Here is a 15,209-nt window from a genome sequence, read left to right as displayed (position 1 = left end):
TTTTTCGGGCAGAGTTACGGCGAATCCTCGTTGGCTTAGCTTCGCTAGTCTCAGCCAATATTTCGTCTGTTACTAATTCGTTCCCACCCAGTACATAAGCCCCCGCATTGTTAAACACAGAACGCCAGTATAGGACTACTCAGAGATCGTCACCTGTTGAGCGTAATCTATCCGCAATTCACTGTTAATCGTTTAATCAATCGGTGCTTTTAAGCCCCAGGCTTTTTCCTCGGCGATCGCTCCGTTCTCTTGACGGACGTCCCGGTATATTTTCTCTCGTCCAGCTCGGTGTCTGGACGGTATTTACAAACATGCATCACACTCAAATTTGTAATCAGTTTGTAAGTGTGTTTCCGCACTCAATACAGTCCCATCACTTTAGATTTCAAGTTATTATACTTCACCGGCCTCCTGCAGCTTCTCCTCTTATCCGGCCGTCAGAAGCGCCGACCCCCGACACCTTCGCTAAGTTTTTCCTATATAACTATACAGATTTTATTAAAAAGGTTCTGCCTACCTTTCGTCCGTTGGGCCCCGAAGGTATCGCCGGTCAACGCCTCGTCCAGTCCGTGTCCTGAGGTCCACTGAGAAATGCCCACCCAGGGACGCCAAATTGTAATGGAGTGGGACCTCTGCTCGCAGGAGGCCGCGGACCTCTCGCTCTTTCGTTGTTGTTTGAGCAACGAAGTCACGCTAAGAAAAATCAGCTGAATCCGGCTTACAATGAAAAAGTATTTATAATTCACAAATGCTAAAAAGACAATTACAAACTGAATTACACTGTCGACAGTAAGGAATCGCGAAACCGAGTTCAAACACTCTCCCCCCCTAACCGGCCAACAAACGCCAGTTTACAGTAAAGAAGATCACCAAGAACTGAATAGCGTCTCTCCGAACAATGTTTTTATACCCAAAAGTCAACGGTTTACATTCAAAATCTAGTAACAACTTCAGTGGCTGGCTAAAATTCAATTGTCTCCTCCTGGCCTCAGACAATGCTCTCCATTGGTCCATATGATGATCCTTGTAATGTCCGTTGGTCCACCTCCTCGTAAAAGCTTCGTCCATCCGACCCCCGCTTGACCACCGTCCTGTCTCCCGCGGTGCCGATTCACCTCCGACCCATCACATCTCCATATATGGTCATGAAAAACTCTGAAACTCTCACCCTTCCTCTCCTTGCCCTCTCTCTACTCCAAACAGTCAACTACTATACTTCTAGTCTAATACATTCAATTGATTAAGATTGTGTGGTTTATCACTTTTGTAAGTAATATATGTTGCACTTATACTATCCTTTACAAGTGAATATACTGTAAACCTATTATACATTTCATAAGTGAATATTTTGTGAACATATGATATTTTATACTTTCTTTAGGTGTGCTTTAAATCAAACTATTGTACTTCTAAACTTAAATTCCTCACAACCTTCATGCAAACACTTGTGTATATGTGTATATTAGAAATAGTTTGAACCTTTGTGCACACACTTGTGTATCTCATCCCTCCAGACACAGTTTCTCCATCTTCGACTTGGCCAATGTTTTTTTTTAATATTTTAATTTCTGTACCTGTGCACAAAGAGTCACTTTTGGGTAGCTTCTAATTTAAAGGGACCCGGTGTCCTCAGGGATATCCAGAATGCCCTGGCGTTAAACAGTGTCTTGAGAGACAATCTGGCTGATTTATTGTTACCAAATGGTTCTGCCTTGTTACAATATGTTGATGACATCATGATTTGCAGCCCAACAGAAGAAGCATGCAGATTAGAGTAATTTACAATTACAGTTATCCTACTTAAATGTTGGCTGCAAATGGTCACAAGGCTATCCGTCAAATTGAAATTTGCTCTGGATAGTTTCATATCTGGGACATGTGATCACAGCAGAGGGCAAAACCCTCTCTCCCAAGAGAATACAGGCAATTCAAAATGTGCCTAAAACACAACTAAGAAACAAATGATGAGCTTTATATGAATGACGTCATATTAGATCAGTGGATCCTAAACTTCTCAGAAAGAGAGGCATCCCTCTCTTCTATGATTCATGGTAAACATCTTTCTGCTCAGAACAAACTGACCTGGACTGACTGCTCGACTGCTGCCTTTAATGACATAAAGGACGCTTTACTGTCAGCTCCGACACTTGGACTACCTAAACTAGACGTGGACGAAAGAGACGTTTACATGACATCAGTTTAGACTCACGAACATGGGGAGCTCATGGTTCCTTTCTGCCGTTTCACATATTAGATTAGATTAATACATTAGATGTGCCTAACATTACTGTGGAACGATGTATTATCCATTATTTTATTAATATGTTTAGCTCTATTAATCGTGAATACAGAACTCATGTAACTCTTGTTGCTTTATGAATAAGAGGAAAAAGTAACTAGAGTAAAGACAACATTTTGAATTGAAAGTCACCATGAATAAACAGAGATATTCCACCTCCAGATCCATCCTCTCTTGCATGGTGAACTGAACTGTATTTTGTTATTTTAAAGATGTATCTAGAGTCCTCAGTAAACCATGTTTCTGACAGGCCAATAAATGCAAATTCATGCTTAAGTAAAGACAAATAATTAATTAATTTGTCATAGTTGCTAGGAAGACTTCTTATATTCAGATGACAAGTAAAGAAGGTATTCCCTAAAACTGTCTGTGTTATGAAATGTGATGTTCACACTAACGCTTCTGATCCCATTTCAACAGGAAATGCTGCAGCTGATGCTACGATTAAGCAAGCGGGTTTTTTATTATCAGGTTACTCTTTTTAGCTCACAACACTTATGCTAGGTGAGCCTACAGAAGTATCCCTCACTTATGATATTCAATTATTGCAGACAATTGCCACATGCTCTCTTCCAGTAGCACACTAAATTAGCTCACAGCAGAGATAACATGGTACAGGGGAAATATGAAGTTTTAAGTCCCATTGCAGGATGAATAAAGTATCTATCTATCCATCCATCCATCCATCTATCTATCTATCTACTATCTAAACTCTCAAGATAACATGGTGACATGATGAGCTGAGCCTCTACATTAAATAATATAAATATCACTGTATTCAAATTAGTTGTTAACTGGCATTAAGGAATGTAAAAGAACTGCAGCGATAAATATTTGTATTTTATTAAGTTATTATTAGGAATTACAATACAATACGTTATGATGTATCACAGCAGGGATTTATCAGAATAGACTAAGTAGCATCATTCATCTGTGGATTTCAGGATTTTAAGAAGAGACTTAAAGTAACGGTCAGTGGAAACAAAGCAAAGAAATATGCTATGTTATTGTATTAATTCATTATAATCTTTTAACGGCAGACATGGGATGATTTTATTTGGCACAATTTTACACATTTTTAAAGCACTTATCCCTTTAACCAGTGTTTCCTTATCCTTTTGCATGGTTTTACTTTCCCCCCTTTTTTTCCCCTCAGCCCAGTTTTAAAGCACTTACCTTTTAGATGTGGTGTCTGTGTATTTATACTCTTGTTGTGTTTTATAATTTATTTTATTATATATTGTGTTATATTTATGTTTTTATTTATATATTTATTAAGGAAACACAATGTATTATTTTGTTCTTGTTCTTTTATCCCCTGCTGTCTGTTTTTATGAATTTTATTTCCAGTCTTTTAAAGCGAGGGTTTCTTTCAGTGGATGGACCTGGTGGACGGATCCAACCGCCACGCTGCCTTCCTGACGGGCCTGGGCAAATTGATCCATTTGAAGGACTGCGATCCAGACCAGATCTTCCTCGGAGGACTCGACCAGTACGGAGACGATGGAGAGTTCACCTACTGCTGGTCACCCTCCAGGGTCGCAAAGACCTAGAAGGATTAGTTGACACGACCGTGGCCAAAAATGTTTTATTTCTTAATTGTTTTTAAACTCTTATTGTTATTTTATTAAAAAATAATCTTTAATATTGTATTCCTTTATTTCTATTTTGTTGGGTTTTAGGTTGTTGTAACCTCTTTTTATTACAGCTCTTAGTTTTGATTTGATTTTTATTTCTTAAATGGTTTGAAACTATTATTATTATTTTTATTAAAAAACAACTTTTAATAATTTATTCTTTTATTCCTTTTTCTCATTTATTTTAGGAGTCTTTTATCAAAGCTTTTTTTAAAGGGCAGCCCCCTTGTGCCAGTGCCCCTCGTGGCCCTCTTAGGAGGGCCGCGCCCCTAAATGAACCTAACCCTGCCAGTGCCTAGGAGGCATAGGACCCCAACCAAAGCTACCCTTTAGTCAAAGGCAAAACCCTTTTATCAATTGTCACAAGAAAAAAATGTCACAGGCCCTTTCAGCAAACTCAAGCTACAGCAGGGACCTCTGACCTCCCATTTGTAGCCACATATCCCCCATCTACTGTTGAACTTGTCAAGAGTGATTAGGACGTACATTTAAAATGTTAACAATTTCCTGCATTTTACTACAGTATTTTATTTCTTACACTGCTTTGTATTGTTTTAATGTTTCAATGAAAGTTATTAATTGTTTTTTAAATCTCCTTTTCTTTTGCCTTAAGTGTTGATGCTTTTAATGGTTTTATGTGAAGCACTGGGAAACTGTACAGTTTGTGTGTATTGTGATTTATTTATTGATCGATTTACGTAACGTTTGATTTTATGGGTCTATAATTATAGATAATAACATTTCCTGGAAAGAATATTCATTTCTTTCCAGGAGACTTTTTGTAAAATATTATAAATTATTCAGAAATGATGGACCCATGAAATGAAGCATTACCTTTTAATCTTACAGGTCTGTACTTTTTCTAATAATTTCTTTGACAGTTTCCTGGAAAGACGAATGTGATTTGGTTGTAATTATTGTAAAAAAAAATAAATAACTTCATTTAAATCGTCATTAAGTTATTATTAGAAACTTTATTTGCCATATATTTAATTTTATTTGTGTGCGTGTATTGACTAAAATACCCTCCAGGTTAAACTAAAATAAAACATATTATAAAGATATGTATGTATGTGTGTGTTATAAATGCACAAAGTCTCTTTCTTAATTGGTACCAAATGTTCTTTACAGGAAACATTCATAAATTACAGCCCATAAAGTTAACATCGTGCCTGAAGATGTTCAGGCTGTGTGCGATCAAGATGACATCAAGCCAATGGCGAGTTCACAGGCAAAGTACCTGTCGGCCAAAACGAGCAAAGCTTGGACCGATTTGGAGATTTCGCTGATGAACACGGACAAAGTGACAACAACCAAAACGGCATACGAAGAGTACCTTAAACGATGTTCACAAGAGAAGATACCAGCCAGATGATTTGAGGCATTCAGAGCAAAGAGGAGAACAGTGCAGAAGAAAGACAGACAGTGATAATGTAAGAAAGATAGACAAGAGACATGAGTAAACATTACACAGAAGAGAAAAGTCATGGACAAAAATTAGATGAAGACAGTAAAGACAGTTAATGTAGTCAATTTTGTTGAAGTTTGGAATTTTTGATGTTGTAATTTCCATTTTTGTTGTTCAAGTTTGCAGTGGTAATGTATAATGTTCTGTTGAAACAAACAAGAAAAGTAACTGCAACCCTTTGTAAATAAGTCCTCCAGAAGATGAAACACCTATAATTTCTAGAATTATTATTTTTATTATTTAAAAAAATAAAAATAAAAAAACTCCACATGGACTCTGCTTTGACGTGGCGTGGGGGCTTCCAGTACCAAAGAGTCCGAAAACGGTTAGGGTTAGTAAAAAATGACATGTAGGGTTAGGGTTGGGTTAGGTATAGGGGTAATAAGGGAGGATTGACCTCCTCAACTGCCTTGTCGAACAAGGACAGGATGAAGGTGAGGTCCTGCCGCAACACATGGTACTTTGCCGTGTCGCCAGAGCACTGTTTCTGGACAGTGGGCCTGACTTTGTAGCAGAGATGCTGTTCAGCAACTTCTTGAAGTTGTAAGTGACTGTTTTCAACACCTCATTGGCCATTACGTTGTACAGGTCTTTCCTAAAAAGCCTGGGGTCTTTCCATCATTACAAGATGGAAGCTATCATCCACATATCCTAAAGTGTGTCCAACTACATTTCGCAGTGCCCTTTTGCCATCTTATTTATTTATTATTTATTTATTACACTATATTTATCCCGTTGAGGGAAATTTTTTCTCTGCATTTGACCCATCCCTGTACCAGGGAGCAGTGGGCTGCCCATGACAGGCGCCCGGGGAGCCGCTAGGGGGACAGTGTCTTGCTCAAGGATACTTCGACTCAGCTCACGTCCCAGCCAAGGATCGAACTGCCGACCCTCCGGTTCCCAGACAACCATCTTAGCCTAGTGAGCTCGTCGCCCCAGCTAGTGGCTGTAAGTGCCCATATCCATATGTTTCTTCAGAAAATGGTAATGGTCCTTGAGTGTGTTCGGGAAGAGGCGTGGTAGTAGGAGATAGTGAAGGCCACGATGCAAGCCTTGAAGTTTCTTGAACCCGACTACCACCCGTGGTGCAGTGCACGGGCACGTGCACATCCGCATGCATGAAATCCGTCAGTTGTTCATATATTTAAAATTTATCCAGGAGATTGGTTGTGTTTTCGGTGCCCACATCATAGAGCTCATCATCCATGTCCATCCTTCTTGCCGCTGACACAAATGCTCACAGCGTGTGTGAACCCGCCCCCGAAAATGCGAAAAAAATCCTCTTATTGAATGGGAGCCAATGGCAGCTATACCAAAGGAAAGAGCTAGAAACACCACAATTGGATAACATTAGCACTGGCATAAGACAAACACACACACTAAATTTCATAAGTCTAGCACTAACTCCTCAAACGCTATTAATTATTTAAGGGTCAGTTAACGGTCACAAAACCGTAAATTATGTGACTATGCTGGCATGGGTAAGTGTGTGAAAAATTCATAACTCCACTCTGCTTACTCCAAATGACCTGCAATATAAACATATATATATATATATATATATATATATACTGCGGCGAGTGGAGGGTGGGGACAGGTGAACTGGGGAGCGCAAATGTCAGGAAAAGTGTGTTCCTCCCTCACTTCTTTGAGTCAGTGCAGAAATAGTACCATTGCATTGCTTAATTCGTGTTTCTTTAAAATATCAGTGCTTCGAAATAAAAAATATTTAAGCACATTTTGAATATCCTTATTTCTAAATTAATATTACAAAGTTGTGCTGATGTTGCAAACTATAAAAAATGTGTGCTTACATCATGCAAAAAGTGAGACATTTAAATGAATTAAATTTGCATTAATTGTAGTTCCCATCCATCCTTCCATTTTCCTCCGCTTATCCGGGGCAGGCCAAGCAGGCTAACCCAGACTTCCCTCTTCCTCCCAACATTTTCCAGCTCATTCTGGGGGATCCCGAGGTGTTCCCAGGCCAGCTGGGAGATGTAATCCCACCAGCATGTTCTGGGTCTTCCCCGGGGTCTCCTACCAGTTGGGCGTGCTTGGAAAACCTCCAGTGGGAGGCCAAACAATATGCTGAGCGAGAGGAATATCTGCTGTGTAAGTACTCCAATCTATAAATACTCCAATCAAACAATCCCTCAAAACCAGCAATTCATTTAGTGTGACAAATTACTGGCATGGCTGAAGGATATTTGTAGCTGTGCCTACGGTGTGTATGAAGTATCTGAATTGTAAGTCGCTTTAGATAAAGGCGTCGGCTAAATGACTGTCATGTAATTGGGGGCGACTAGCTCACTAGGCTAAGAGGGTTGTCTTAGCAAGACACTGTCCCCCTAGCGGCTGAAGGCATCCAACCGCAAGTGGATGTAGTACACCTGACCAGGGTGTGTATGAAAAACAACACGCCGACCGAGCTTGAGCGGATGAAGGCATCCAACCGCAAGTGGCTCCAGTCAGGCAGGCGATGGGCATACAGGCTCCTCTGTGACCTCGTCCCAAACGGTCCGAGCCGCTCTAGGCTCACGGCTGAGATGCTTCGGCGTAGCGGCTCCTCGGGCGCCTGTCATGGGCAGCCCCCTTTTTCCCCCTCAACGGGATGAATATAGTGTAATAAAATAAAAAAAGTAATGTGATGCATTATTTCCATCAGCAAACTTCAGATGTCGCAAGCCCTTGCCCGGGAGGGTGGCTCGGTTCATCCGGATGGAAGGGCAACCATCCTACGGCCGAGGACGTTTTGCGTGCCTGGGAGCCTCCCTCCAGACAAGCGGCCGAGGCAAACGAGGAGCTGATCCGCAACGTGGCCCTGCAGCAGTGGACGGGAGTCGCTCTCAAAGACTTTGGTGGACAGAAAGGCCTCGGTAAGAAAACCGGTTGATTTCTTCTTGTCGGGGAGACACTGAAATGAGCATTGTAGCATTTCCCGCTAACCTTTAAATCCACCCGTAACAAAAGAAAATATTGAAAAGTTTGTCCATCTCCAATGTTCCTGAAGTTGATACTTTGATCTAACTCCAAGTTTTGCGATTGCTTGATTACAGGAGTGGTGGCAACCAGGCCGTTTTGCAAGGGCGACATAGTGTGCGACTACCATGGGGAGGTATTCTCAGCTAAGGAGGAGAAAGCAAGTAAGTGTAACTTTAACTGTCTCTGTGTGTTTTTTTGGTCTTCAATGAAACAACAGCACACGGTGCATCATTTTGTTACTCTCAGAACTCAATAGTATCGGCAGTGGTGTCGAAGAAGAAGTGCTGGCAGTGGTAAAAGCAGAGTAGGATACTAGCAACGGCGGTATCGGATCAAATCAACAAGCGCTCGCTGGTGTATAATTGAGTGAAGTGTCCAATTTCAGCCTGCGGGGGGAGACAGAGACCACTGTCTGTGTGATGACATGTCTGGATATGAAATACCTTTATTGACATTTTGTTATCAACAAACTGTGTGTGAACTTGACATGAAGTGATCAACACAATCTTTATTTGTACCGACTTCACACGGCAGATCACAACAGTTATAACATACTATATAAGAGGGTAGACGATGGTTATCTGTAAAAACACATCATAAACTGCCATAATATCAATCTCTGACTGTTAACAGTCACACAAAGCTCTTTGTTTTTCTTCAATATTGAATTAAAAAGCATTCCCCCACCAGTTTTTGGATAATTTCATAAAAATATGATCAATCATGTAACTATTACCGTTTCCTCAAAGAGAATAAAGCGAAGTAACACGATTGATTTTCACTATAAGAGGAAGTGTAAGCGTCACAGACCACGTTTCTTTGTGAAAACAAAGACCACATGCCAGGCACACCCGGGATGAGTCAAGTTACACAGCTGACATGAGGGGAAACCGGAAGTAAGGTGGAATAGTCACCGCCTTCCAAATAAAAGCCAAACCATAATGCGCAGTTGGTTTTCACACATGGGAATTTACCTCGGTGTTTTGGTTCTGAACAATAAATATATGAAGAGAAAATTAAATGAAGTAAGAAAAACATCACAAAATAGAAATGAAGGTAAATACGAAAGTAGAATATGGGAAAAAAAAACTAATATATGTGAAATATATCTGTTATCTACAACAGCTAGGATAATCGGAAGATGTTTTAGTTTTAGTCAATTTACAATTCAAATAACTTTTGCTAATATTTTGTAACGCTTTAGTGCTGCTTTTATTTTTGAAGGCAGAAACCGGAAGCCCAGCCGCCTGCGGTGTGTGTAGCTTGACGCGTGCTCGCCCAGCAGCGGCCATGTGCTGTGGGACCAAAACAAAGCGGCTCTCCGCGCTCTTCTTACCGGCAGCCCGTCGGAGAGGCGCGCGGCCGAGTAGACGGTGCCGAACCCCCCCCCTGCCGAGCACCGAGCCCAGTCGGTACAGCTTCTCAAACGGCTGCTTCTCCTCCGCTTTGACTAAAGAATAAATACAAACTAGAAAATGCATTTCCTGCTAAAAATGCGTTGGAATGCTGAAAGCTGAAATAAATTGCAAAAACATTGCTGAAAATACAGAAATGAGAGACTACCTGTCTGAAAAATGTTGAAGCCCGAAAGCATTTAAACTGCACTGCTGAAAACCCTTCTATTGAAACGTCTAACTATGGTGTCTGTAGCAGAAAGTATGAGAAAGAAGAAGGCTTTGAACGTTGAAGAAGTTTAACAGGATTTGAAAATTTTCTCCATAGATATCCCATTCAAAACAAATTGCAAAAAGCTTAATATTATAAATAGTTTAAAGATTACAAATATGAAGTCATATCACCCTCTCCTGAAAGAGCTGAACATTTTGATATTCTAACGGTTTCTGTGGCTTAAACAATGTCAGCAGTAGTGATATTTGTAGTAGTAGTAGTAGAAGTTGTAGTTGTAGTAGAAGTATTATCATTAGTAGAAGTACTAGTAGCATTAGAATAAGTACTAGTAGTAGCAGTAGTGATATTTGTAGTAGGAGTAGTAGTAGTAGAAGTATTAGTAATTAGAAGAAGTAGTAGAAGTAGTAGTATCAGTTGTCGTAGTAATAGCTGTAGTAGTGGTCGTAGTATTTAATATAACAGTAGTACTAGTCGTAGTAGTAGTAGTTGTAATGGCAGTATTTGAAGTAGCAGTAATAGCAGTAGTAGTAGTACTATAGCCGTCCTACTAATAGCTGTAGTAGTATTAGTACTGGTAGTAGCATGAATAGCAGTAGTAGTAGTAGCAGTTGTAGTATAAGTAATTGTAGTGGTAGGAATAGCAGTAGTGGTAGTAATAATATTGATAGTAGCAGTAATAGTAGTAGTAGTAGCAACAGCAAAAGTTGGAGTTGTAGTAGTAGTAGTATTAGCAGTAGTAGTAGTAGTAATACTAGAAATATTAGCAGCAGTAGTAGTACTTGTCACAGTATTAATAACAGCATTAATTATTTCAACAAAAAAGCCTCATTTTGAGCTTAATGTTTAAATACAGTTAATCCATGGGGCTTTTATTTTGAAAGAGTTGGGCTGGGTGGGGGAGAGAGGAGGAGAGGACACAGAATCGGAATGTATGAAACACACAAACAGAGGTTATTAAATGACAGGATTCATTCACAGAAAGGGAGAGAGAGAGAAAGGCAGACAGACAGACAGATGGACTGAGTGTGTAGAGAGAGACAGACAGACAGACAGACAGATGGACTGAGTGTGTAGACAGAGACAGGCAGACAGACAGACAGACTGAGTGTGTAGAGAGAGACAGACAGGCAGACAGACAGACGGACTGAGTGTGTAGAGAGAGACAAGCAGACAGACAGACAGACAGATGGACTGAGTGTGTAGAGAGAGAGACAGACAGACAGACAGATGGACTGAGTGTGTAGAGAGAGACAGGCAGACAGACAGTCAGATGGACTGAGTGTGTAGAGAGAGACAGACAGACAGACAGACAGACAGACAGAGAGAGAGAGAGAGAGAGAGAGAGAGAGAGAGAGTGTGTGTGTGTGTGTGTGTGTGTGTTACTGGTTCCCATGGTGACGACGCAGCGGTTGGAGAGTCTATGAGTCTGTGTGTTTATAAACATCAGTAATTAGTTCAAGCACGAACACCTGTCAGCCTGGCAGCCTTTTCATGAGAAAAAGACTGGAAAACACCTGTCAAACAAAACCACAAACCCCCATAACCATAGCCCCTATTCTTCCAATATTAATAGTGGAGCGCAAGGATGACTTGAAGAACAGATCATGCGAAAATTGGATCTGTAGTGTAAAAAAAAGTGGCTTCAATGGCGATTTAGAAATGGGGTACGGTTGTCTGTGCAAGACTTTTTTGAAGTACGTTTTAACATTGGGGTCTATGGAGGAGAAAGTTGGTTTTCCTCTCAATTAAAGGCAATTAAAGGCTTTTGTTCCAAATGTGTTCCACAGTCATTTGTCTACGACAAGGACAAGATTAGCTACGTTTCCATCCAAAAATTATGCATGAAGAGTGAAAATTGAGGAGTCAGTCGCAAAAGACAAAAAAAATTTTCACAGGAATCTCAAGGTCCTCTTCACTCTAGCGGTGACATCACGCACTCTAAGCTGCGCAATACACAGCCATTATAAAAGCAGAAAAGGACTGAAAAACACATAAAAGCTAAATTGCTACAGTTCAAAAAGTGTAAAAGATATCAAAATGATTATAACATACAATCATTGATCAGGGTTTTCTCAACATTCAAAAGTTTAAATGGTGTCTGTAGCTGAAAGTATGAGGAAGTAGAAGGATTTGAAAGTTGAACAAGTTAATAATTCAAAAAGTTGAAAGATTGGAAATATGAAGAGACATAGCACACATGAGCTGAAAGAGTTGAACATTTACATAGTTGAACGGTTTCTGTAGCTTACAAACTGAAGAAGAAGAGTTTCAAGCGCGACGGAAGAAATAGTGGAATAAAGATTCAAAGAACAATACTTGGAATGCTGAATCAACAGTCCAACAATAAAGATTCAAAGAACAATACTTGGAATGCTGAATCAGCATGGCTGTCATAGACTGCATCATATATGATGAAGAGGCCCAGATGGTGTATATGTGGCACAACAAGTCATATGTCGTTCAGAAAGTACAATAATTGTTTGGGTGTAATGTAAGTTAAGAGAGTTTACTATGTTTCCTATGTGTTTATGAGGAGGAAGTGTTAATTGTAGTTAAAATTGAGGGTACAGCGTTATTTATCATCAGCTACATGTTAGGCAGTAGATCCAGTGGATCGCCAGTAGGTGTCAGTGTTGCGACATAAGCAGTGTCTGTGACGGAGAGCCACACTGAAGTCTCGCGAGGATGAGAATCTCTGTACAGGATAGAAGTAGAACGCGCTGTGGAGCGACTGTACACCTAAATGTATATTTTTGTATGTTACAGAGCACTTTCATTGAATGTGTAGCACCAGATTGAGCCTGTGTGACGTCATTCTGTGCACGCTACACATAGTGCTGGGTCACGTGGTGCAATTCTCCTGAAACTTGGTGTGCGTGTTAGTATGAAGCCAGAGCAGGTGTGTGTCAAGTTTGGTGGCTTTAGCTTGTTCCTATGGCATGGCTGTCATGTGGGCATGAATGATTTGATAGCAAGGGTGTGTTCTGGAGGCTAAGCAAAAACCCTACAGATGGCCATACTGAGCAATTTACTGAGGAGCATGGGGGAATGAATGCCTTCAAGGCTGGAGCGACTGCCCCCCGATTCCTCTACTTCAGGGCGGGGCGGTTCCACGCCATTTCAGCAGGTAGCAGCAGCAGATAACAGGCAAACAGTTTGCCTCTCCCCGAATTGCATGATGAAATACCGTATCTAAATGGCTCTTTTTCCTTCCTTTTCCCCCCTCCAGATATGACTCGCACAAAGATGGTTCACGCTTGCCCTCTCTGTCAGAAAGTATGTGCGGCCATGCCCCACCATCTGAAAAATGAAAGGCCACCTCGAGCTGGACCGTGGTGCTCGGGAGCTACAACAAAAGGCAGCCAAATATCAGGTGACGGTGATGCATCTGGCGCAGTTGAGAGCCTCGAACCCTGCCGTCCCCATGCACACGGAGATGGACTTGAGTCCAGAACATGAGCACGATGAGGAGGCAGTGGAGGAACCCCGTGATAGCGGGATTTTGGAGGCCAGCAGGCTAATGGAGCAGTCTAACATCTTCTGAAGTAAAAACACAGTGACATCTGATGAAACTATTACAAATACATAAAATATAGGGATTGAGGTGGAGACGAGGAGTTACCTGATAAACTATTAAAAGTACAAAGAATATACAGATTGAGATGCATACAAGTAAACATTTTAAATGTACGTCCTAATCACTCTTGACAAGTTCAACAGTAGACGGGGGATATGTGGCTACAAATGGGAGGTCAGAGGTCCCTGCTGTAGCTTGAGTTTGCTCAAAGGGCCTGTGACATTTTCTAAGAGAGGTCCTAGAGTGCCCTCTGCTGGCCAGAGCTAGGAACAGCAGAATCAAACTGCTGTCTGTCAAAAGTCCTACTGCGTGCTTCGCGTGGAAGCTTGTCTTATAGAGCAGAGCGAGGGTGTCTGCCCCGTAAAGAACCCTTCTACGTCCAGCGTGTCACTTTCAGGGAACCTGTCACCCGTAAAAGCGGTGGTGCCCAGGAAGTCACAACAGAGGTGAAATTGCTGGTCGATTTCACTCTTGATTGAGTCACTGTGATTGTTCAGAGTGACTAGAAATGTGCATTCTAAACATTTAGAATGTCTAGATAGCCCATGTCTAGTTAACAAATGTACGATTGATCCTCAATAAACGTTTCAGAGAGCAGGTATGAATTTGTCACACACTTGCCCATGGCAGCATAGTCACGTGCCTTACGGGTTTGGTGAGCGTAACTCTAGGCTCTAGGCTATCAAGAAAAGAAAGAGGACAGGAGTGGGGTTGTATTGAAGACCAACTCTGACTGGATGATCTGTGAAACCTGACACTCTGAGTTGAAGAGACCACCACCTGACCTGGGAGTGTCTAAGAGTGTCGGAGAAAGTACAAAAAAATGAAATGCAAAGATTTTTTTTCCGGTTTCATACTACAATATCAACAAGGCCATCTTTCCATCTACATGGACTGGAGAGGGAACGATGAAAATGTGAAAAGGAGTGTGCAGGATGGCGAGAGAGGAAAAGTATGATGGCATGGAAGAGAGGGGAAGGATAAAGGTATGAAGAGACATGAAATAACGTCAGAACGAAAACAATCTATCACATCTGTCTTTTCTCTGATAATGATCAACAAGTATGCCCAACAAATGGAAATGCTTGAGAAAAATGGTTGCTAATCTATTTCTGGTCAAAACAACTCAAGTCAAAACCTCTAGCATCCCTAAAACATGGGGGGAAATAATGAAAGTGATAAGAATATTAACATTTACGTTATCTCATCATTGTTTGTTCTTTAAATTTCCATGATTACAGCGGGCTCACTTTGGGGGTCACGTTGCCCCCCTGAGCTGCTCAGCCAATCAGAGTATGGGGTTTGGTAAAGCTTCTCAGAACGGCCCACCTCTGGCCTGTCGACACTCATCTTCAGACACGGTAAAAGCAGGTCCCTCTCTCTCTGTGTTTACCTCCGTTACTTTTAATGGAAATTGAATGAAAAAAAGTGTGACACCTCTCTGCAATTAGCGTAATCATTTGTTGTTGTTGGTGTTAGAGGAGGTTGCTGATTCATGAAGCATATCGGGTCAGAGTTAGGTAAGGGTGTGATAACCACCATGACTGAATCGGTTTTCTATCACAGACAATCTTTCTGCTTTGACCGTGTTTCTCCAAACTTTATTCTTTCCAG

At 41.0% G+C, this 15,209-nt stretch overlaps 1 pseudogene; it reads right to left on the bottom strand.

Annotated features, from left to right (window-relative positions):
* LOC137868503 (serine/threonine-protein kinase pim-3-like) overlaps window positions 1-15,209 on the bottom strand; it is a 65,933-nt pseudogene that overhangs the window by 50,449 nt on the left and 275 nt on the right.

The sequence above is a fragment of the Cebidichthys violaceus genome, unplaced genomic scaffold (assembly GCF_023349555.1).
Source record: "Cebidichthys violaceus isolate CVI_PGR_0920_01 unplaced genomic scaffold, fCebVio1.0.p SCAF_114, whole genome shotgun sequence".
In the NCBI taxonomy this organism is placed as follows: domain Eukaryota; kingdom Metazoa; phylum Chordata; class Actinopteri; order Perciformes; family Stichaeidae; genus Cebidichthys; species Cebidichthys violaceus.
The sequence above is the reverse complement of the archived record's forward strand: the minus strand, read 5'-3'. Positions and strand labels throughout refer to the sequence as shown.